Here is a 22,995-nt window from a genome sequence, read left to right on the forward strand (position 1 = left end):
CCTTCAGTACAAGGATTGGTATCAACCAACAAGCTAGTTTTTCCATCAGGAAGAGGAGTAGCTGTCTCCTTTATTATGCTTTTTAGCAAAGCATCAGCTTTCAACGGATTTGTTGATTCTTTACCAGGTGCCGTTTGCACTGGAATAGCCTTTGTTTTTGAGCTTTCGCTTTCCGGTACATTGGTGACCGTTGTTACTTGTTCATACAAGTTGATTTTCTGCTCAATTGCAGATAGCTCTATGAGGAGCATTTGTTTCTTCATCCTCAAAGTGTTGAGGTCTTCCATTTTTGTAAACTCAAATTTTGTTTACTTTTTTCTCTAATCTCCCCCTCTCTTTTTTGTAGGTGAAGTTTTTGTGAGGAAATATGTCTTGAGGATCATATCCTTTTATAGGGCTCGAGAGGAGCGAGTGAGATCATGGATGATGTAAGGTATACCTGAAGTCACGGGTGAGGCAGTCTGCCAGTACGTTTTTGTTTCCTGCGAGATGTTCAACAGTGAAAGTATATCGTGAAAACCACTCTTGCCAACGTATTAGCCGGCCTAATTTGTTATCTCCTGCAATCTTAGTTCGGAGGAAATAAGTAAAATTTTTATTATCTGTACGAACCAGGAAATTTACTGGTGTTAAATATACAGAGAATTTTGTAATAACTCTTTTTACAGCGAGTAATTCTTTTTCATTGCTATGGTAGTTTTTCTCAGCTGCTTTGAAACTGCCAGAGGTGTACCTGCAAATTTGTTCTTCGTTTTTGGGGTTTTTAGCTTTTAAAACACCTCCCCAAAATTCATCAGAAGCATCAGTTTCAATAATTAAACTGTCTTCAATGTTTGGAAGATAAAGTTTTGGAAAATTGATTAAAACTTTCTTTATCTTTTTGATGTAGTCTGTATCAGCATTTGACCAATTCCAAATGACATCTTTTTTTAATTTTGCCTGTAAAGGTTTTCTCATGGCTGCAAGTTTTTCAATATATGTTTCAGCATAAGTTAAAACACCAAGAAATCTTTGTAGTTGCTTTTTGTCTTCTAAAACATTTGGAAAGTCATGTAAATGTTCAAGAATATGTTTTTGAGGACAATGGGTACCTTCATTTATTTCTAAACCTAAAAAATTGATTTTTGTTTTGAAAAGATGAGCTTTCTTTTTTGAAAGTATTATACCATATTTTAAAATAGTTCTGAGAACCTGTGTGACATGAACATAGTGTTCTTGTTCATTTTTGCTGAAGATCATGATGTCATCAACGTATACAGTGCAGAAACCTTCAAGGCCTCGAAGAGCATTCTGCATGTGTCTTTGAAAAATACTAGGAGCTTGTTTAAGCCCAAAGGGTAGTACTTTCCATTGAAAGAGTCCATCAGGACATGTGAAGGCAGTGAGAAGCTGCGATTCTTCATCAAGTAGAACTTGCCAGAAACCTGACTTGCAGTCGAAACTTGAATAAATGTTTTTTCCTCGTAGAAGAGTCAAGAGTTCGTGCATATTGGGGAGATTATGTGAGTCTCCAATAGTTGCATCATTGATTGCTTTGTAGTTAACAACCATTCGCTTCTTTCCTCTTCTTTTCTCTGCTTCTTTATTGACAAGAAAGGCAGGAGACATATGAGGGGATTTTGATTCTATAATTAGTCTCATATCAAGTAATTCTTTGATTTGTTTGGAAAATTCTTCTCTATCTTGTAGAGAGTAAACCATAGGTTTTTCTCTAATAACCGTTTTGGGATCAATAAGCTTGATTGAAGCTTTCATCCATCCTTTGGTTTTATTTGGATCAATAGGATTTTCAGAACAAACTTTTTCAAGAAGATCTTCAATCTGTTTGAACCTGGTAGTTTGAATAGAAATAATCCTTTCTTTATTAATCTCTTCATGAGTTATATTAGTACCTGGAATTTGTTTTTCTTTAGAACCTTTTTCTTGAGTTTCAAGAAAACCTGGTTTTCCTTTGCTATAGGCCTCTGTAACCTTTTTTATAATTACCATATCATTATTAAGATGAAAGGCAATTCTATCTATCCATTGTATGAATGGTCCATAGACTTGACAGAAGTTGTTACCAATTATGATATCAATTCCTGAATTTTGTTGGTAAATAGTGGGAACATTGAAATGTTCTCCTGAAAGTTCGAGATTAATATTTCTACAAACTTTATTAATTTTTATGGTTTCACCATTTGCAATAGTGGCACTAATTTCTTTGGGAGCGTTTTCCCAGAGTTCATCCGGAATGATGAATTTGCTTGCAAGACATAAAGATGCACCTGTGTCTACAAAACAATGTACTCTAAATTTTTTATATCCTTTAAAGTTAAGGAAGGCAGAAACATAAATAGAGTTTGGATTAGTAAGATTCATGATAAGGGAATCATCAATCTTCTGGAGGTTTACGCAAAAATGGTTAATCTCCTCCTCCCTGAAAAGCGAGGTATGTATGGGACTAGTCTGAGTCATCCGTTGTTGATTCGTATTCTTCAGTGTCTGATGAAGATTCTGTTTCAACATGATATATAAAAACATGTTGCGTACCATCATACTCTTCTTCAAGAGCTTCATAGCCTCCATTGTTAGCGGTTTGTAAAACCTTGACTTTGTCAGGGTATTTTTTTCTATTTGGACATTCGTTTGCGTAGTGTCCTTCTTCATTGCAGATCCAACACCTACATTTTTTCTTTCCTTGCGGACAAGAAGTAGTTTTCTTAGGTGTTTCTTTTGATGGTTTCTTGAAGTATTTTCCTGGTGAAAATTTTCTTCTTTTCTTTTTCCAAAAAGATTTGTATTTCTTTTTGTTTTTATGCTTTTTCTTAGTATAATTTTTCTTTCCAATATCAAAGTTTTTGAAATCAGAGAGAATGCTACAACAATCTTTGCTTATAGTTTTAAGCTTTTGTTGTTTATATCTGTCTTGACAGATTCTATCAATTTCTTCTTTTGCAATTTTTGTTGCGTAAGAAAGACTGGTTTGCTGGATTTCTCCAGTAGCTTCTTTTTTCCATCTGTCTGTACAGGTTTCTCCAATAATTGGAATTTTCATGAGATAAGCAGATATCCATTGCGCATATTCACTTCTCTGTGGAATATCATACAAATATGATTCATACATACATGTGTATTTGTCGAGAAGACTAATATCATGTAATTGGAGTTTAGTCATTGAAACTCTTGCTATGTCAACCTTCTTATTAATGGTGAAGTCTTTATTAGAAATATAATCAAGACCTAAGAAAGTAGTGTATATGACATTTATGAGATTATCAAAAAGATCTGAGCCATGTAGTTCTTCATTCCAATTATTGTTTCTTAGGAATTTCTGCACGATTCCATCAGTTTTGTGTTCTAAAAGTAGTAGAACATTTTTTGCTTTTTCAAATTCATCTGGATTTGTTTGTAAGATTAGTGAAATCTCAGTAACCCATTTTTCTACAACTCTTTCTCTGAGTTTTAAATCTTGGATACAATCAATATTGAGTACATTGATCGTATTGGGTCCTTGGCCACTATTTGGAATTCCATTGTGGACAGGCATTTTGAACTCGTATTTCTTTTTATTGCCTCTTCTTGTGGCTGTATAAGAAGATTCTGCTTCATCATCTTCCATATCTGAATATTCGAACTTAACAGTCTTTGTATTTGTTTTAAAATTATCTTCTTGTTCTGATTCAGTATCGGGTTCATTTATTTTAGTCATTCTAAAATATTGATCAAAAAGTTTGGGTTCTTTTTGATACAATTCTTCACATTCTTCAGTTTCTAAAGATAAAAGCTGAATAAGCTTTTGGTCAGTTTTATCATAATCTTCATATTGAAGGTTAAAGAAATATTTCTCGAGACGTTCAGAGATTGTTTCTTTCATTTTTATTCTTTCTTGAAAATGTTAATTTTCTGGGAATCTTTTGAGCTTCCTAAGTCAGGGTTTCCAACACTAGGATTGGGAGGTGAGTATTTCTTAAGACCTGAATATTTTCCAGGCTTGGTTTTTTGTTCTATGATGGAGATATTCTTGATGTGCTCAAGTATGTCTTTATTACATGGGCAAGAGTCAATCTTTTCAGATAACTCTTTAGTAATGTCTGCAATAATTTTTGCAGATGCTACTTCCAACTGGGTAATGGTTACGTATTTATTGAATGTTAAGTCCATGTTTATAATCAGCCCATCAATTTTTTCATTAAGGAGATTGATTGATCTATTTATCTCGGGTATCGAGGTGATTGATTTATTGAGCTCGGGTATCGAGGTCATCCTATTAGTTGTTTTAACTGATCATGTATATTAGTGATCTTAATGTTGGTTTCCTTAAGAGTGCCCTCAATATTTGCCTTTTTGGCGACTTCTTCAACAAATTGGTTGTTTTTTAAAGAGTTTTCTAAAAGAATTGAATGTTTGTCAATAGACTGGGTTAACTTGATAGTTAATTTATTTTGTCTTTCAATAACTTCGAAGAATTTTTCAAAATCTTTTTTATCAAGATTGTTTTTAACCATAAAGGCTAAATCGTTTTTAAATTGGTTAAAAGGTATTTTATTTTTTGAAATATCTGTAGAAATATCTCTTGAAATACCAAGATAATGGCTTATTTTTGAAGTTTTTAAAAGACATCTTGCAATGATTTGGTTGAGATTATTGCAATGATTTACGATTGTTTGAACACCAGCTTTACCAGAAGTAGAGAAAACGTATTCTTTCTTTTCAGTATTATCGTCAAGAGTTTTAATTTTGACTGTTTTACCTTTTTTATAGAAATGAGGAAAATCAATTTTATTATTCATTTATAATGTCAGTGATTTGTTTGATATTCTGGCGTAGACTATCAATTTTTAAAGACATGTTTCTTATTAGGTTATTATCTTTTCTCTCCGAGCTTTCTCCTATGTGGAGTGAATCCATAGAAATTCTTGGTCTAAGAGTTTCTCCTAGAGCTTTTTTATTTCTAGCTATATTTAAAACCCAAGAGTTTTCTTGAGGATTTATGTCGCAGAATTGTTTATCTTTGACATGGCCTATTTCTGAAAAGACATCATCAAGTTCGATGTACTCGTCTTTCTTATAGTCTATGCTATGGTGACTGTTGGTCAGGGCATATCCTATGAGATATGTTATGGTGAAAGGTTTATCACCTGGACTCATTAGGTCACTTCTTTCAAAGTGATGTATAAAAGATAAGGTTTTATCTATATTTGCAGATTTTAAATCCAGAGCAAACTTTGGATAGACTGAAAACATAAACTTTTGGTAAGCAAGGTTTCCCTTTGCAGCACCTAAGATGCAGTCCTGTCTGTCAGTAATTCTGTTGTCAATTAAGGCCATTTTTATGGGAGAATTTATTCCTGCTTGGAATTGGGATTTTAACAAAATTTTTACAGCTCCGATATGGACCATTCTAATTTTTGATCTAATCTCAACTGGAATACTTTTTAAGTTATTATGTATTTGCTCCTTAGTTAAAAGGGGTAGAAAGACAGCTCCTATTGTATCTTTTATGTCTACGGACATTTCTTTAGTACTAACAAAGTAGAAAATTTCATTTTTCCTTTTAAGGGGATTTAGAATACTAAGTTTAGAAGGAACATTTTTGAAAATGTTTTCTTTCTTTATTTTTAAATCAATTTTCTTAACTCTAGAGAGAAGGTCTTGTTTTATTAAAAGATTTGCATGAAAGCCGTCTTCATCTTCAACATAAGTTAAGATTTGTTTTTCTTCTGAATTATTTTCTTCAGTGTTGTTGAAAATTTCATTATTCATTTTAAGAAAAGCTAACAGGTTAAAATAAACTTTCTGAGTTTTGAAACTAATTTTTTATTTCTATCAAGATGTTCTTGATGTACTTTTTGCTTATGCAGGAGATACATACGTATATTAACCAAGTTTGGTATATATTCGTGAGTATGTTTATTTTGTGCTTGTAGAATTCTGAAATCTATATGCACCAAGTCTTTTTTATTATTGAAAAGTATTTCTTTATGTTGAGAGATTTCAATCTCTTTATTATGAATATGTTCAAACTTTACTCTGTAAAGTGTTTTATTATAATGTAATGCCATATTTATCAAGGCTCTGATACCAGTTTGGGTGTGTGGATGTGTACGGAATTTATGTTTTAACAAAGAAGGGAATAAATATAAAAATTGTGAAAAGAAGACTCTTGTATCAATAAATGTGTAATTGTGATGTAGTGAGTGTTATACTTACATAGATAGAAACTATTCAAGCCAGCCTGTGTCGTTCATTGGTCTGTGTGGTTGCTTTCCCTGTTGGCATGGTGCCTGTGGTACTGTTAATCATCGTCGACCTGACACTCTGTCACTTACAAGTTTCATCACTCTAAATTGTATGAACACTCAAAAATAACAAAACAAAGATTTATTGATAACAGAGTTCCCAAAAAGGGAAGACTCTTACAATATTTTACATTTTTCCCCTTCTAAGGGAGGAATTACTCACTAGACATTGAACTGAAAATTTTTAGATAGAGAGTGTTTTTTCTTGCACTCGTTCTTGCGATGTCCCTAAAACAAAACATAACTCTCAATTTATAGATACATTGAGAGGGTCTGATCCTTGCCTAATATGTCAGGCATGACGTTTTTATCCACTAAAGATTACATTATTGTGGACAGCTAGAAAGCTTCTAATAATGAAGAAGGGCATTATTATTTCGAGTGGCTGGGGCCATTTGACACGTGAAGCATCTTTCTTTAAGATGATGATGATTTGTCATCTTCAGAGGGGGGTCCCTCCATTGTCTCCGAATCTTTGCTTTCGCAAAAGTGACAAAGATGTTCTTCAAAAAGTTGTTCTGCATGTCGGCAGAAGTGTTGGCGTGTAGCATTGGATACTTCCATGCTATTGTTCATGAATTTTTCGCCAAACTTGGAGGCTTGACGAAGATCTTCTTGGCTGGTGTTGTTGTAACTCCAGCTTGTAATTATACAATGCGAGTCGGTATAATTAATCTTCTTTTTTGAACCAGAGATAATCTCGATGATTTTTTCTGATATTCTTCTTAAACCATTGATGCGATTGGGATGAAGAATCTCTGTAAAAGGTAGATCTTTGTCTTCCATTGGTTGAGATTGTTCAATATCTCTATTGGTTTTAGAAAGACCAATTTCCAGAAAGTGGTATGGAGAAAGAGTTGATTCTTGAATCCATTCTGGGAGTGAAGAGATGCATCTGATGTAGATCGGATTATCTTTTGCTTTAAGTACTTTCTTTCGAAAGTTTTTAATGGATTCTACCATGTTGCTTGGGAAGAAAATGAGTTCTTGAAGGTTGCAACTTGGGTAGATATTGTCGATTAGTCCAGCTTGAAAGGCTTGGTAGACTAATTTTGCATCTGATCCTTCGAGGAAGTTGAACAGACTTTTTGTTTTCTTGTCCGTAGTGAAAAACTTTTCATGAACAAGGTCTTCTGGGCATGCAGCTCTTGCTTTCTTCCAGATTGTTCTGAAGTCTTCGAAAGAGATTTCAGGATAGTTAACCATTTGTTGAGCGTTATTTGGAACGTCAAACCTTTGGTCTCTGTGAGCTTCTTTGACTTTATGAATTTTTGGTCGAAGAAGTGGTTGGTTAGTCTTGCTTGTATCGTCTTGATAAGTGGCAAGGCTTAATCTTGCAGATGCTTCATTTCTGAATTTTTTGCAAGTAACTTTATCAACTTTACAGAATGTTTCTGTAATTCCCCAGTCAGTATGAACACCGGCATGAGGTCCTTTGTAGATTACATAAAATCTTTCAGCTTCTTTGTTAAGAGCTTTTTTGTAATCTGGTGTAAACTCCTGCACAGATTTGTTAATGGGTGACAAGGTTGTCATTTTACTGATTCCTTCAGTACAAGGATTGGTATCAACCAACAAGCTAGTTTTTCCATCAGGAAGAGGAGTAGCTGTCTCCTTTATTATGCTTTTTAGCAAAGCATCAGCTTTCAACGGATTTGTTGATTCTTTACCAGGTGCCGTTTGCACTGGAATAGCCTTTGTTTTTGAGCTTTCGCTTTCCGGTACATTGGTGACCGTTGTTACTTGTTCATACAAGTTGATTTTCTGCTCAATTGCAGATAGCTCTATGAGGAGCATTTGTTTCTTCATCCTCAAAGTGTTGAGGTCTTCCATTTTTGTAAACTCAAATTTTGTTTACTTTTTTCTCTAATCTCCCCCTCTCTTTTTTGTAGGTGAAGTTTTTGTGAGGAAATATGTCTTGAGGATCATATCCTTTTATAGGGCTCGAGAGGAGCGAGTGAGATCATGGATGATGTAAGGTATACCTGAAGTCACGGGTGAGGCAGTCTGCCAGTACGTTTTTGTTTCCTGCGAGATGTTCAACAGTGAAAGTATATCGTGAAAACCACTCTTGCCAACGTATTAGCCGGCCTAATTTGTTATCTCCTGCAATCTTAGTTCGGAGGAAATAAGTAAAATTTTTATTATCTGTACGAACCAGGAAATTTACTGGTGTTAAATATACAGAGAATTTTGTAATAACTCTTTTTACAGCGAGTAATTCTTTTTCATTGCTATGGTAGTTTTTCTCAGCTGCTTTGAAACTGCCAGAGGTGTACCTGCAAATTTGTTCTTCGTTTTTGGGGTTTTTAGCTTTTAAAACACCTCCCCAAAATTCATCAGAAGCATCAGTTTCAATAATTAAACTGTCTTCAATGTTTGGAAGATAAAGTTTTGGAAAATTGATTAAAACTTTCTTTATCTTTTTGATGTAGTCTGTATCAGCATTTGACCAATTCCAAATGACATCTTTTTTTAATTTTGCCTGTAAAGGTTTTCTCATGGCTGCAAGTTTTTCAATATATGTTTCAGCATAAGTTAAAACACCAAGAAATCTTTGTAGTTGCTTTTTGTCTTCTAAAACATTTGGAAAGTCATGTAAATGTTCAAGAATATGTTTTTGAGGACAATGGGTACCTTCATTTATTTCTAAACCTAAAAAATTGATTTTTGTTTTGAAAAGATGAGCTTTCTTTTTTGAAAGTATTATACCATATTTTAAAATAGTTCTGAGAACCTGTGTGACATGAACATAGTGTTCTTGTTCATTTTTGCTGAAGATCATGATGTCATCAACGTATACAGTGCAGAAACCTTCAAGGCCTCGAAGAGCATTCTGCATGTGTCTTTGAAAAATACTAGGAGCTTGTTTAAGCCCAAAGGGTAGTACTTTCCATTGAAAGAGTCCATCAGGACATGTGAAGGCAGTGAGAAGCTGCGATTCTTCATCAAGTAGAACTTGCCAGAAACCTGACTTGCAGTCGAAACTTGAATAAATGTTTTTTCCTCGTAGAAGAGTCAAGAGTTCGTGCATATTGGGGAGATTATGTGAGTCTCCAATAGTTGCATCATTGATTGCTTTGTAGTTAACAACCATTCGCTTCTTTCCTCTTCTTTTCTCTGCTTCTTTATTGACAAGAAAGGCAGGAGACATATGAGGGGATTTTGATTCTATAATTAGTCTCATATCAAGTAATTCTTTGATTTGTTTGGAAAATTCTTCTCTATCTTGTAGAGAGTAAACCATAGGTTTTTCTCTAATAACCGTTTTGGGATCAATAAGCTTGATTGAAGCTTTCATCCATCCTTTGGTTTTATTTGGATCAATAGGATTTTCAGAACAAACTTTTTCAAGAAGATCTTCAATCTGTTTGAACCTGGTAGTTTGAATAGAAATAATCCTTTCTTTATTAATCTCTTCATGAGTTATATTAGTACCTGGAATTTGTTTTTCTTTAGAACCTTTTTCTTGAGTTTCAAGAAAACCTGGTTTTCCTTTGCTATAGGCCTCTGTAACCTTTTTTATAATTACCATATCATTATTAAGATGAAAGGCAATTCTATCTATCCATTGTATGAATGGTCCATAGACTTGACAGAAGTTGTTACCAATTATGATATCAATTCCTGAATTTTGTTGGTAAATAGTGGGAACATTGAAATGTTCTCCTGAAAGTTCGAGATTAATATTTCTACAAACTTTATTAATTTTTATGGTTTCACCATTTGCAATAGTGGCACTAATTTCTTTGGGAGCGTTTTCCCAGAGTTCATCCGGAATGATGAATTTGCTTGCAAGACATAAAGATGCACCTGTGTCTACAAAACAATGTACTCTAAATTTTTTATATCCTTTAAAGTTAAGGAAGGCAGAAACATAAATAGAGTTTGGATTAGTAAGATTCATGATAAGGGAATCATCAATCTTCTGGAGGTTTACGCAAAAATGGTTAATCTCCTCCTCCCTGAAAAGCGAGGTATGTATGGGACTAGTCTGAGTCATCCGTTGTTGATTCGTATTCTTCAGTGTCTGATGAAGATTCTGTTTCAACATGATATATAAAAACATGTTGCGTACCATCATACTCTTCTTCAAGAGCTTCATAGCCTCCATTGTTAGCGGTTTGTAAAACCTTGACTTTGTCAGGGTATTTTTTTCTATTTGGACATTCGTTTGCGTAGTGTCCTTCTTCATTGCAGATCCAACACCTACATTTTTTCTTTCCTTGCGGACAAGAAGTAGTTTTCTTAGGTGTTTCTTTTGATGGTTTCTTGAAGTATTTTCCTGGTGAAAATTTTCTTCTTTTCTTTTTCCAAAAAGATTTGTATTTCTTTTTGTTTTTATGCTTTTTCTTAGTATAATTTTTCTTTCCAATATCAAAGTTTTTGAAATCAGAGAGAATGCTACAACAATCTTTGCTTATAGTTTTAAGCTTTTGTTGTTTATATCTGTCTTGACAGATTCTATCAATTTCTTCTTTTGCAATTTTTGTTGCGTAAGAAAGACTGGTTTGCTGGATTTCTCCAGTAGCTTCTTTTTTCCATCTGTCTGTACAGGTTTCTCCAATAATTGGAATTTTCATGAGATAAGCAGATATCCATTGCGCATATTCACTTCTCTGTGGAATATCATACAAATATGATTCATACATACATGTGTATTTGTCGAGAAGACTAATATCATGTAATTGGAGTTTAGTCATTGAAACTCTTGCTATGTCAACCTTCTTATTAATGGTGAAGTCTTTATTAGAAATATAATCAAGACCTAAGAAAGTAGTGTATATGACATTTATGAGATTATCAAAAAGATCTGAGCCATGTAGTTCTTCATTCCAATTATTGTTTCTTAGGAATTTCTGCACGATTCCATCAGTTTTGTGTTCTAAAAGTAGTAGAACATTTTTTGCTTTTTCAAATTCATCTGGATTTGTTTGTAAGATTAGTGAAATCTCAGTAACCCATTTTTCTACAACTCTTTCTCTGAGTTTGGGTGTGTGGATGTGTACGGAATTTATGTTTTAACAAAGAAGGGAATAAATATAAAAATTGTGAAAAGAAGACTCTTGTATCAATAAATGTGTAATTGTGATGTAGTGAGTGTTATACTTACATAGATAGAAACTATTCAAGCCAGCCTGTGTCGTTCATTGGTCTGTGTGGTTGCTTTCCCTGTTGGCATGGTGCCTGTGGTACTGTTAATCATCGTCGACCTGACACTCTGTCACTTACAAGTTTCATCACTCTAAATTGTATGAACACTCAAAAATAACAAAACAAAGATTTATTGATAACAGAGTTCCCAAAAAGGGAAGACTCTTACAATATTTTACATTTTTCCCCTTCTAAGGGAGGAATTACTCACTAGACATTGAACTGAAAATTTTTAGATAGAGAGTGTTTTTTCTTGCACTCGTTCTTGCGATGTCCCTAAAACAAAACATAACTCTCAATTTATAGATACATTGAGAGGGTCTGATCCTTGCCTAATATGTCAGGCATGACGTTTTTATCCACTAAAGATTACATTATTGTGGACAGCTAGAAAGCTTCTAATAATGAAGAAGGGCATTATTATTTCGAGTGGCTGGGGCCATTTGACACGTGAAGCATCTTTCTTTAAGATGATGATGATTTGTCATCTTCAGAGGGGGGTCCCTCCATTGTCTCCGAATCTTTGCTTTCGCAAAAGTGACAAAGATGTTCTTCAAAAAGTTGTTCTGCATGTCGGCAGAAGTGTTGGCGTGTAGCATTGGATACTTCCATGCTATTGTTCATGAATTTTTCGCCAAACTTGGAGGCTTGACGAAGATCTTCTTGGCTGGTGTTGTTGTAACTCCAGCTTGTAATTATACAATGCGAGTCGGTATAATTAATCTTCTTTTTTGAACCAGAGATAATCTCGATGATTTTTTCTGATATTCTTCTTAAACCATTGATGCGATTGGGATGAAGAATCTCTGTAAAAGGTAGATCTTTGTCTTCCATTGGTTGAGATTGTTCAATATCTCTATTGGTTTTAGAAAGACCAATTTCCAGAAAGTGGTATGGAGAAAGAGTTGATTCTTGAATCCATTCTGGGAGTGAAGAGATGCATCTGATGTAGATCGGATTATCTTTTGCTTTAAGTACTTTCTTTCGAAAGTTTTTAATGGATTCTACCATGTTGCTTGGGAAGAAAATGAGTTCTTGAAGGTTGCAACTTGGGTAGATATTGTCGATTAGTCCAGCTTGAAAGGCTTGGTAGACTAATTTTGCATCTGATCCTTCGAGGAAGTTGAACAGACTTTTTGTTTTCTTGTCCGTAGTGAAAAACTTTTCATGAACAAGGTCTTCTGGGCATGCAGCTCTTGCTTTCTTCCAGATTGTTCTGAAGTCTTCGAAAGAGATTTCAGGATAGTTAACCATTTGTTGAGCGTTATTTGGAACGTCAAACCTTTGGTCTCTGTGAGCTTCTTTGACTTTATGAATTTTTGGTCGAAGAAGTGGTTGGTTAGTCTTGCTTGTATCGTCTTGATAAGTGGCAAGGCTTAATCTTGCAGATGCTTCATTTCTGAATTTTTTGCAAGTAACTTTATCAACTTTACAGAATGTTTCTGTAATTCCCCAGTCAGTATGAACACCGGCATGAGGTCCTTTGTAGATTACATAAAATCTTTCAGCTTCTTTGTTAAGAGCTTTTTTGTAATCTGGTGTAAACTCCTGCACAGATTTGTTAATGGGTGACAAGGTTGTCATTTTACTGATTCCTTCAGTACAAGGATTGGTATCAACCAACAAGCTAGTTTTTCCATCAGGAAGAGGAGTAGCTGTCTCCTTTATTATGCTTTTTAGCAAAGCATCAGCTTTCAACGGATTTGTTGATTCTTTACCAGGTGCCGTTTGCACTGGAATAGCCTTTGTTTTTGAGCTTTCGCTTTCCGGTACATTGGTGACCGTTGTTACTTGTTCATACAAGTTGATTTTCTGCTCAATTGCAGATAGCTCTATGAGGAGCATTTGTTTCTTCATCCTCAAAGTGTTGAGGTCTTCCATTTTTGTAAACTCAAATTTTGTTTACTTTTTTCTCTAATCTCCCCCTCTCTTTTTTGTAGGTGAAGTTTTTGTGAGGAAATATGTCTTGAGGATCATATCCTTTTATAGGGCTCGAGAGGAGCGAGTGAGATCATGGATGATGTAAGGTATACCTGAAGTCACGGGTGAGGCAGTCTGCCAGTACGTTTTTGTTTCCTGCGAGATGTTCAACAGTGAAAGTATATCGTGAAAACCACTCTTGCCAACGTATTAGCCGGCCTAATTTGTTATCTCCTGCAATCTTAGTTCGGAGGAAATAAGTAAAATTTTTATTATCTGTACGAACCAGGAAATTTACTGGTGTTAAATATACAGAGAATTTTGTAATAACTCTTTTTACAGCGAGTAATTCTTTTTCATTGCTATGGTAGTTTTTCTCAGCTGCTTTGAAACTGCCAGAGGTGTACCTGCAAATTTGTTCTTCGTTTTTGGGGTTTTTAGCTTTTAAAACACCTCCCCAAAATTCATCAGAAGCATCAGTTTCAATAATTAAACTGTCTTCAATGTTTGGAAGATAAAGTTTTGGAAAATTGATTAAAACTTTCTTTATCTTTTTGATGTAGTCTGTATCAGCATTTGACCAATTCCAAATGACATCTTTTTTTAATTTTGCCTGTAAAGGTTTTCTCATGGCTGCAAGTTTTTCAATATATGTTTCAGCATAAGTTAAAACACCAAGAAATCTTTGTAGTTGCTTTTTGTCTTCTAAAACATTTGGAAAGTCATGTAAATGTTCAAGAATATGTTTTTGAGGACAATGGGTACCTTCATTTATTTCTAAACCTAAAAAATTGATTTTTGTTTTGAAAAGATGAGCTTTCTTTTTTGAAAGTATTATACCATATTTTAAAATAGTTCTGAGAACCTGTGTGACATGAACATAGTGTTCTTGTTCATTTTTGCTGAAGATCATGATGTCATCAACGTATACAGTGCAGAAACCTTCAAGGCCTCGAAGAGCATTCTGCATGTGTCTTTGAAAAATACTAGGAGCTTGTTTAAGCCCAAAGGGTAGTACTTTCCATTGAAAGAGTCCATCAGGACATGTGAAGGCAGTGAGAAGCTGCGATTCTTCATCAAGTAGAACTTGCCAGAAACCTGACTTGCAGTCGAAACTTGAATAAATGTTTTTTCCTCGTAGAAGAGTCAAGAGTTCGTGCATATTGGGGAGATTATGTGAGTCTCCAATAGTTGCATCATTGATTGCTTTGTAGTTAACAACCATTCGCTTCTTTCCTCTTCTTTTCTCTGCTTCTTTATTGACAAGAAAGGCAGGAGACATATGAGGGGATTTTGATTCTATAATTAGTCTCATATCAAGTAATTCTTTGATTTGTTTGGAAAATTCTTCTCTATCTTGTAGAGAGTAAACCATAGGTTTTTCTCTAATAACCGTTTTGGGATCAATAAGCTTGATTGAAGCTTTCATCCATCCTTTGGTTTTATTTGGATCAATAGGATTTTCAGAACAAACTTTTTCAAGAAGATCTTCAATCTGTTTGAACCTGGTAGTTTGAATAGAAATAATCCTTTCTTTATTAATCTCTTCATGAGTTATATTAGTACCTGGAATTTGTTTTTCTTTAGAACCTTTTTCTTGAGTTTCAAGAAAACCTGGTTTTCCTTTGCTATAGGCCTCTGTAACCTTTTTTTATAATTACCATATCATTATTAAGATGAAAGGCAATTCTATCTATCCATTGTATGAATGGTCCATAGACTTGACAGAAGTTGTTACCAATTATGATATCAATTCCTGAATTTTGTTGGTAAATAGTGGGAACATTGAAATGTTCTCCTGAAAGTTCGAGATTAATATTTCTACAAACTTTATTAATTTTTATGGTTTCACCATTTGCAATAGTGGCACTAATTTCTTTGGGAGCGTTTTCCCAGAGTTCATCCGGAATGATGAATTTGCTTGCAAGACATAAAGATGCACCTGTGTCTACAAAACAATGTACTCTAAATTTTTTATATCCTTTAAAGTTAAGGAAGGCAGAAACATAAATAGAGTTTGGATTAGTAAGATTCATGATAAGGGAATCATCAATCTTCTGGAGGTTTACGCAAAAATGGTTAATCTCCTCCTCCCTGAAAAGCGAGGTATGTATGGGACTAGTCTGAGTCATCCGTTGTTGATTCGTATTCTTCAGTGTCTGATGAAGATTCTGTTTCAACATGATATATAAAAACATGTTGCGTACCATCATACTCTTCTTCAAGAGCTTCATAGCCTCCATTGTTAGCGGTTTGTAAAACCTTGACTTTGTCAGGGTATTTTTTTCTATTTGGACATTCGTTTGCGTAGTGTCCTTCTTCATTGCAGATCCAACACCTACATTTTTTCTTTCCTTGCGGACAAGAAGTAGTTTTCTTAGGTGTTTCTTTTGATGGTTTCTTGAAGTATTTTCCTGGTGAAAATTTTCTTCTTTTCTTTTTCCAAAAAGATTTGTATTTCTTTTTGTTTTTATGCTTTTTCTTAGTATAATTTTTCTTTCCAATATCAAAGTTTTTGAAATCAGAGAGAATGCTACAACAATCTTTGCTTATAGTTTTAAGCTTTTGTTGTTTATATCTGTCTTGACAGATTCTATCAATTTCTTCTTTTGCAATTTTTGTTGCGTAAGAAAGACTGGTTTGCTGGATTTCTCCAGTAGCTTCTTTTTTCCATCTGTCTGTACAGGTTTCTCCAATAATTGGAATTTTCATGAGATAAGCAGATATCCATTGCGCATATTCACTTCTCTGTGGAATATCATACAAATATGATTCATACATACATGTGTATTTGTCGAGAAGACTAATATCATGTAATTGGAGTTTAGTCATTGAAACTCTTGCTATGTCAACCTTCTTATTAATGGTGAAGTCTTTATTAGAAATATAATCAAGACCTAAGAAAGTAGTGTATATGACATTTATGAGATTATCAAAAAGATCTGAGCCATGTAGTTCTTCATTCCAATTATTGTTTCTTAGGAATTTCTGCACGATTCCATCAGTTTTGTGTTCTAAAAGTAGTAGAACATTTTTTGCTTTTTCAAATTCATCTGGATTTGTTTGTAAGATTAGTGAAATCTCAGTAACCCATTTTTCTACAACTCTTTCTCTGAGTTTTAAATCTTGGATACAATCAATATTGAGTACATTGATCGTATTGGGTCCTTGGCCACTATTTGGAATTCCATTGTGGACAGGCATTTTGAACTCGTATTTCTTTTTATTGCCTCTTCTTGTGGCTGTATAAGAAGATTCTGCTTCATCATCTTCCATATCTGAATATTCGAACTTAACAGTCTTTGTATTTGTTTTAAAATTATCTTCTTGTTCTGATTCAGTATCGGGTTCATTTATTTTAGTCATTCTAAAATATTGATCAAAAAGTTTGGGTTCTTTTTGATACAATTCTTCACATTCTTCAGTTTCTAAAGATAAAAGCTGAATAAGCTTTTGGTCAGTTTTATCATAATCTTCATATTGAAGGTTAAAGAAATATTTCTCGAGACGTTCAGAGATTGTTTCTTTCATTTTTATTCTTTCTTGAAAATGTTAATTTTCTGGGAATCTTTTGAGCTTCCTAAGTCAGGGTTTCCAACACTAGGATTGGGAGGTGAGTATTTCTTAAGACCTGAATATTTTCCAGGCTTGGTTTTTTGTTCTATGATGGAGATATTCTTGATGTGCTCAAGTATGTCTTTATTACATGGGCAAGAGTCAATCTTTTCAGATAACTCTTTAGTAATGTCTGCAATAATTTTTGCAGATGCTACTTCCAACTGGGTAATGGTTACGTATTTATTGAATGTTAAGTCCATGTTTATAATCAGCCCATCAATTTTTTCATTAAGGAGATTGATTGATCTATTTATCTCGGGTATCGAGGTGATTGATTTATTGAGCTCGGGTATCGAGGTCATCCTATTAGTTGTTTTAACTGATCATGTATATTAGTGATCTTAATGTTGGTTTCCTTAAGAGTGCCCTCAATATTTGCCTTTTTGGCGACTTCTTCAACAAATTGGTTGTTTTTTAAAGAGTTTTCTAAAAGAATTGAATGTTTGTCAATAGACTGGGTTAACTTGATAGTTAATTTATTTTGTCTTTCAATAACTTCGAAGAATTTTTCAAAATCTTTTTTATCAAGATTGTTTTTAACCATAAAGGCTAAATCGTTTTTAAATTGGTTAAAAGGTATTTTATTTTTTGAAATATCTGTAGAAATATCTCTTGAAATACCAAGATAATGGCTTATTTTTGAAGTTTTTAAAAGACATCTTGCAATGATTTGGTTGAGATTATTGCAATGATTTACGATTGTTTGAACACCAGCTTTACCAGAAGTAGAGAAAACGTATTCTTTCTTTTCAGTATTATCGTCAAGAGTTTTAATTTTGACTGTTTTACCTTTTTTATAGAAATGAGGAAAATCAATTTTATTATTCATTTATAATGTCAGTGATTTGTTTGATATTCTGGCGTAGACTATCAATTTTTAAAGACATGTTTCTTATTAGGTTATTATCTTTTCTCTCCGAGCTTTCTCCTATGTGGAGTGAATCCATAGAAATTCTTGGTCTAAGAGTTTCTCCTAGAGCTTTTTTATTTCTAGCTATATTTAAAACCCAAGAGTTTTCTTGAGGATTTATGTCGCAGAATTGTTTATCTTTGACATGGCCTATTTCTGAAAAGACATCATCAAGTTCGATGTACTCGTCTTTCTTATAGTCTATGCTATGGTGACTGTTGGTCAGGGCATATCCTATGAGATATGTTATGGTGAAAGGTTTATCACCTGGACTCATTAGGTCACTTCTTTCAAAGTGATGTATAAAAGATAAGGTTTTATCTATATTTGCAGATTTTAAATCCAGAGCAAACTTTGGATAGACTGAAAACATAAACTTTTGGTAAGCAAGGTTTCCCTTTGCAGCACCTAAGATGCAGTCCTGTCTGTCAGTAATTCTGTTGTCAATTAAGGCCATTTTTATGGGAGAATTTATTCCTGCTTGGAATTGGGATTTTAACAAAATTTTTACTTACATAAGCAAAAAGTTTGAACATATTCATAATAAAGAGATTGAAATCTCTCAACATAAAGAAATACTTTTCAATAATAAAAAAGACTTGGTGCATATAGATTTCAGAATTCTACAAGCACAAAATAAACATACTCACGAATATATACCAAACTTGGTTAATATACGTATGTATCTCCTGCATAAGCAAAAAGTACATCAAGAACATCTTGATAGAAATAAAAAATTAGTTTCAAAACTCAGAAAGTTTATTTTAACCTGTTAGCTTTTCTTAAAATGAATAATGAAATTTTCAACAACACTGAAGAAAATAATTCAGAAGAAAAACAAATCTTAACTTATGTTGAAGATGAAGACGGCTTTCATGCAAATCTTTTAATAAAACAAGACCTTCTCTCTAGAGTTAAGAAAATTGATTTAAAAATAAAGAAAGAAAACATTTTCAAAAATGTTCCTTCTAAACTTAGTATTCTAAATCCCCTTAAAAGGAAAAATGAAATTTTCTACTTTGTTAGTACTAAAGAAATGTCCGTAGACATAAAAGATACAATAGGAGCTGTCTTTCTACCCCTTTTAACTAAGGAGCAAATACATAATAACTTAAAAAGTATTCCAGTTGAGATTAGATCAAAAATTAGAATGGTCCATATCGGAGCTGTAAAAATTTTGTTAAAATCCCAATTCCAAGCAGGAATAAATTCTCCCATAAAAATGGCCTTAATTGACAACAGAATTACTGACAGACAGGACTGCATCTTAGGTGCTGCAAAGGGAAACCTTGCTTACCAAAAGTTTATGTTTTCAGTCTATCCAAAGTTTGCTCTGGATTTAAAATCTGCAAATATAGATAAAACCTTATCTTTTATACATCACTTTGAAAGAAGTGACCTAATGAGTCCAGGTGATAAACCTTTCACCATAACATATCTCATAGGATATGCCCTGACCAACAGTCACCATAGCATAGACTATAAGAAAGACGAGTACATCGAACTTGATGATGTCTTTTCAGAAATAGGCCATGTCAAAGATAAACAATTCTGCGACATAAATCCTCAAGAAAACTCTTGGGTTTTAAATATAGCTAGAAATAAAAAAGCTCTAGGAGAAACTCTTAGACCAAGAATTTCTATGGATTCACTCCACATAGGAGAAAGCTCGGAGAGAAAAGATAATAACCTAATAAGAAACATGTCTTTAAAAATTGATAGTCTACGCCAGAATATCAAACAAATCACTGACATTATAAATGAATAATAAAATTGATTTTCCTCATTTCTATAAAAAAGGTAAAACAGTCAAAATTAAAACTCTTGACGATAATACTGAAAAGAAAGAATACGTTTTCTCTACTTCTGGTAAAGCTGGTGTTCAAACAATCGTAAATCATTGCAATAATCTCAACCAAATCATTGCAAGATGTCTTTTAAAAACTTCAAAAATAAGCCATTATCTTGGTATTTCAAGAGATATTTCTACAGATATTTCAAAAAATAAAATACCTTTTAACCAATTTAAAAACGATTTAGCCTTTATGGTTAAAAACAATCTTGATAAAAAAGATTTTGAAAAATTCTTCGAAGTTATTGAAAGACAAAATAAATTAACTATCAAGTTAACCCAGTCTATTGACAAACATTCAATTCTTTTAGAAAACTCTTTAAAAAACAACCAATTTGTTGAAGAAGTCGCCAAAAAGGCAAATATTGAGGGCACTCTTAAGGAAACCAACATTAAGATCACTAATATACATGATCAGTTAAAACAACTAATAGGATGACCTCGATACCCGAGCTCAATAAATCAATCACCTCGATACCCGAGATAAATAGATCAATCAATCTCCTTAATGAAAAAATTGATGGGCTGATTATAAACATGGACTTAACATTCAATAAATACGTAACCATTACCCAGTTGGAAGTAGCATCTGCAAAAATTATTGCAGACATTACTAAAGAGTTATCTGAAAAGATTGACTCTTGCCCATGTAATAAAGACATACTTGAGCACATCAAGAATATCTCCATCATAGAACAAAAAACCAAGCCTGGAAAATATTCAGGTCTTAAGAAATACTCACCTCCCAATCCTAGTGTTGGAAACCCTGACTTAGGAAGCTCAAAAGATTCCCAGAAAATTAACATTTTCAAGAAAGAATAAAAATGAAAGAAACAATCTCTGAACGTCTCGAGAAATATTTCTTTAACCTTCAATATGAAGATTATGATAAAACTGACCAAAAGCTTATTCAGCTTTTATCTTTAGAAACTGAAGAATGTGAAGAATTGTATCAAAAAGAACCCAAACTTTTTGATCAATATTTTAGAATGACTAAAATAAATGAACCCGATACTGAATCAGAACAAGAAGATAATTTTAAAACAAATACAAAGACTGTTAAGTTCGAATATTCAGATATGGAAGATGATGAAGCAGAATCTTCTTATACAGCCACAAGAAGAGGCAATAAAAAGAAATACGAGTTCAAAATGCCTGTCCACAATGGAATTCCAAATAGTGGCCAAGGACCCAATACGATCAATGTACTCAATATTGATTGTATCCAAGATTTAAAACTCAGAGAAAGAGTTGTAGAAAAATGGGTTACTGAGATTTCACTAATCTTACAAACAAATCCAGATGAATTTGAAAAAGCAAAAAATGTTCTACTACTTTTAGAACACAAAACTGATGGAATCGTGCAGAAATTCCTAAGAAACAATAATTGGAATGAAGAACTACATGGCTCAGATCTTTTTGATAATCTCATAAATGTCATATACACTACTTTCTTAGGTCTTGATTATATTTCTAATAAAGACTTCACCATTAATAAGAAGGTTGACATAGCAAGAGTTTCAATGACTAAACTCCAATTACATGATATTAGTCTTCTCGACAAATACACATGTATGTATGAATCATATTTGTATGATATTCCACAGAGAAGTGAATATGCGCAATGGATATCTGCTTATCTCATGAAAATTCCAATTATTGGAGAAACCTGTACAGACAGATGGAAAAAAGAAGCTACTGGAGAAATCCAGCAAACCAGTCTTTCTTACGCAACAAAAATTGCAAAAGAAGAAATTGATAGAATCTGTCAAGACAGATATAAACAACAAAAGCTTAAAACTATAAGCAAAGATTGTTGTAGCATTCTCTCTGATTTCAAAAACTTTGATATTGGAAAGAAAAATTATACTAAGAAAAAGCATAAAAACAAAAAGAAATACAAATCTTTTTGGAAAAAGAAAAGAAGAAAATTTTCACCAGGAAAATACTTCAAGAAACCATCAAAAGAAACACCTAAGAAAACTACTTCTTGTCCGCAAGGAAAGAAAAAATGTAGGTGTTGGATCTGCAATGAAGAAGGACACTACGCAAACGAATGTCCAAATAGAAAAAAATACCCTGACAAAGTCAAGGTTTTACAAACCGCTAACAATGGAGGCTATGAAGCTCTTGAAGAAGAGTATGATGGTACGCAACATGTTTTTATATATCATGTTGAAACAGAATCTTCATCAGACACTGAAGAATACGAATCAACAACGGATGACTCAGACTAGTCCCATACATACCTCGCTTTTCAGGGAGGAGGAGATTAACCATTTTTGCGTAAACCTCCAGAAGATTGATGATTCCCTTATCATGAATCTTACTAATCCAAACTCTATTTATGTTTCTGCCTTCCTTAACTTTAAAGGATATAAAAAATTTAGAGTACATTGTTTTGTAGACACAGGTGCATCTTTATGTCTTGCAAGCAAATTCATCATTCCGGATGAACTCTGGGAAAACGCTCCCAAAGAAATTAGTGCCACTATTGCAAATGGTGAAACCATAAAAATTAATAAAGTTTGTAGAAATATTAATCTCGAACTTTCAGGAGAACATTTCAATGTTCCCACTATTTACCAACAAAATTCAGGAATTGATATCATAATTGGTAACAACTTCTGTCAAGTCTATGGACCATTCATACAATGGATAGATAGAATTGCCTTTCATCTTAATAATGATATGGTAATTATAAAAAAGGTTACAGAGGCCTATAGCAAAGGAAAACCAGGTTTTCTTGAAACTCAAGAAAAAGGTTCTAAAGAAAAACAAATTCCAGGTACTAATATAACTCATGAAGAGATTAATAAAGAAAGGATTATTTCTATTCAAACTACCAGGTTCAAACAGATTGAAGATCTTCTTGAAAAAGTTTGTTCTGAAAATCCTATTGATCCAAATAAAACCAAAGGATGGATGAAAGCTTCAATCAAGCTTATTGATCCCAAAACGGTTATTAGAGAAAAACCTATGGTTTACTCTCTACAAGATAGAGAAGAATTTTCCAAACAAATCAAAGAATTACTTGATATGAGACTAATTATAGAATCAAAATCCCCTCATATGTCTCCTGCCTTTCTTGTCAATAAAGAAGCAGAGAAAAGAAGAGGAAAGAAGCGAATGGTTGTTAACTACAAAGCAATCAATGATGCAACTATTGGAGACTCACATAATCTCCCCAATATGCACGAACTCTTGACTCTTCTACGAGGAAAAAACATTTATTCAAGTTTCGACTGCAAGTCAGGTTT

The sequence above is a fragment of the Lactuca serriola genome, unplaced genomic scaffold (genome assembly GCF_051521515.1).
Source record: "Lactuca serriola cultivar US96UC23 unplaced genomic scaffold, Lser_US96UC23_V15 Lser_V15_Un005, whole genome shotgun sequence".
In the NCBI taxonomy this organism is placed as follows: domain Eukaryota; kingdom Viridiplantae; phylum Streptophyta; class Magnoliopsida; order Asterales; family Asteraceae; genus Lactuca; species Lactuca serriola.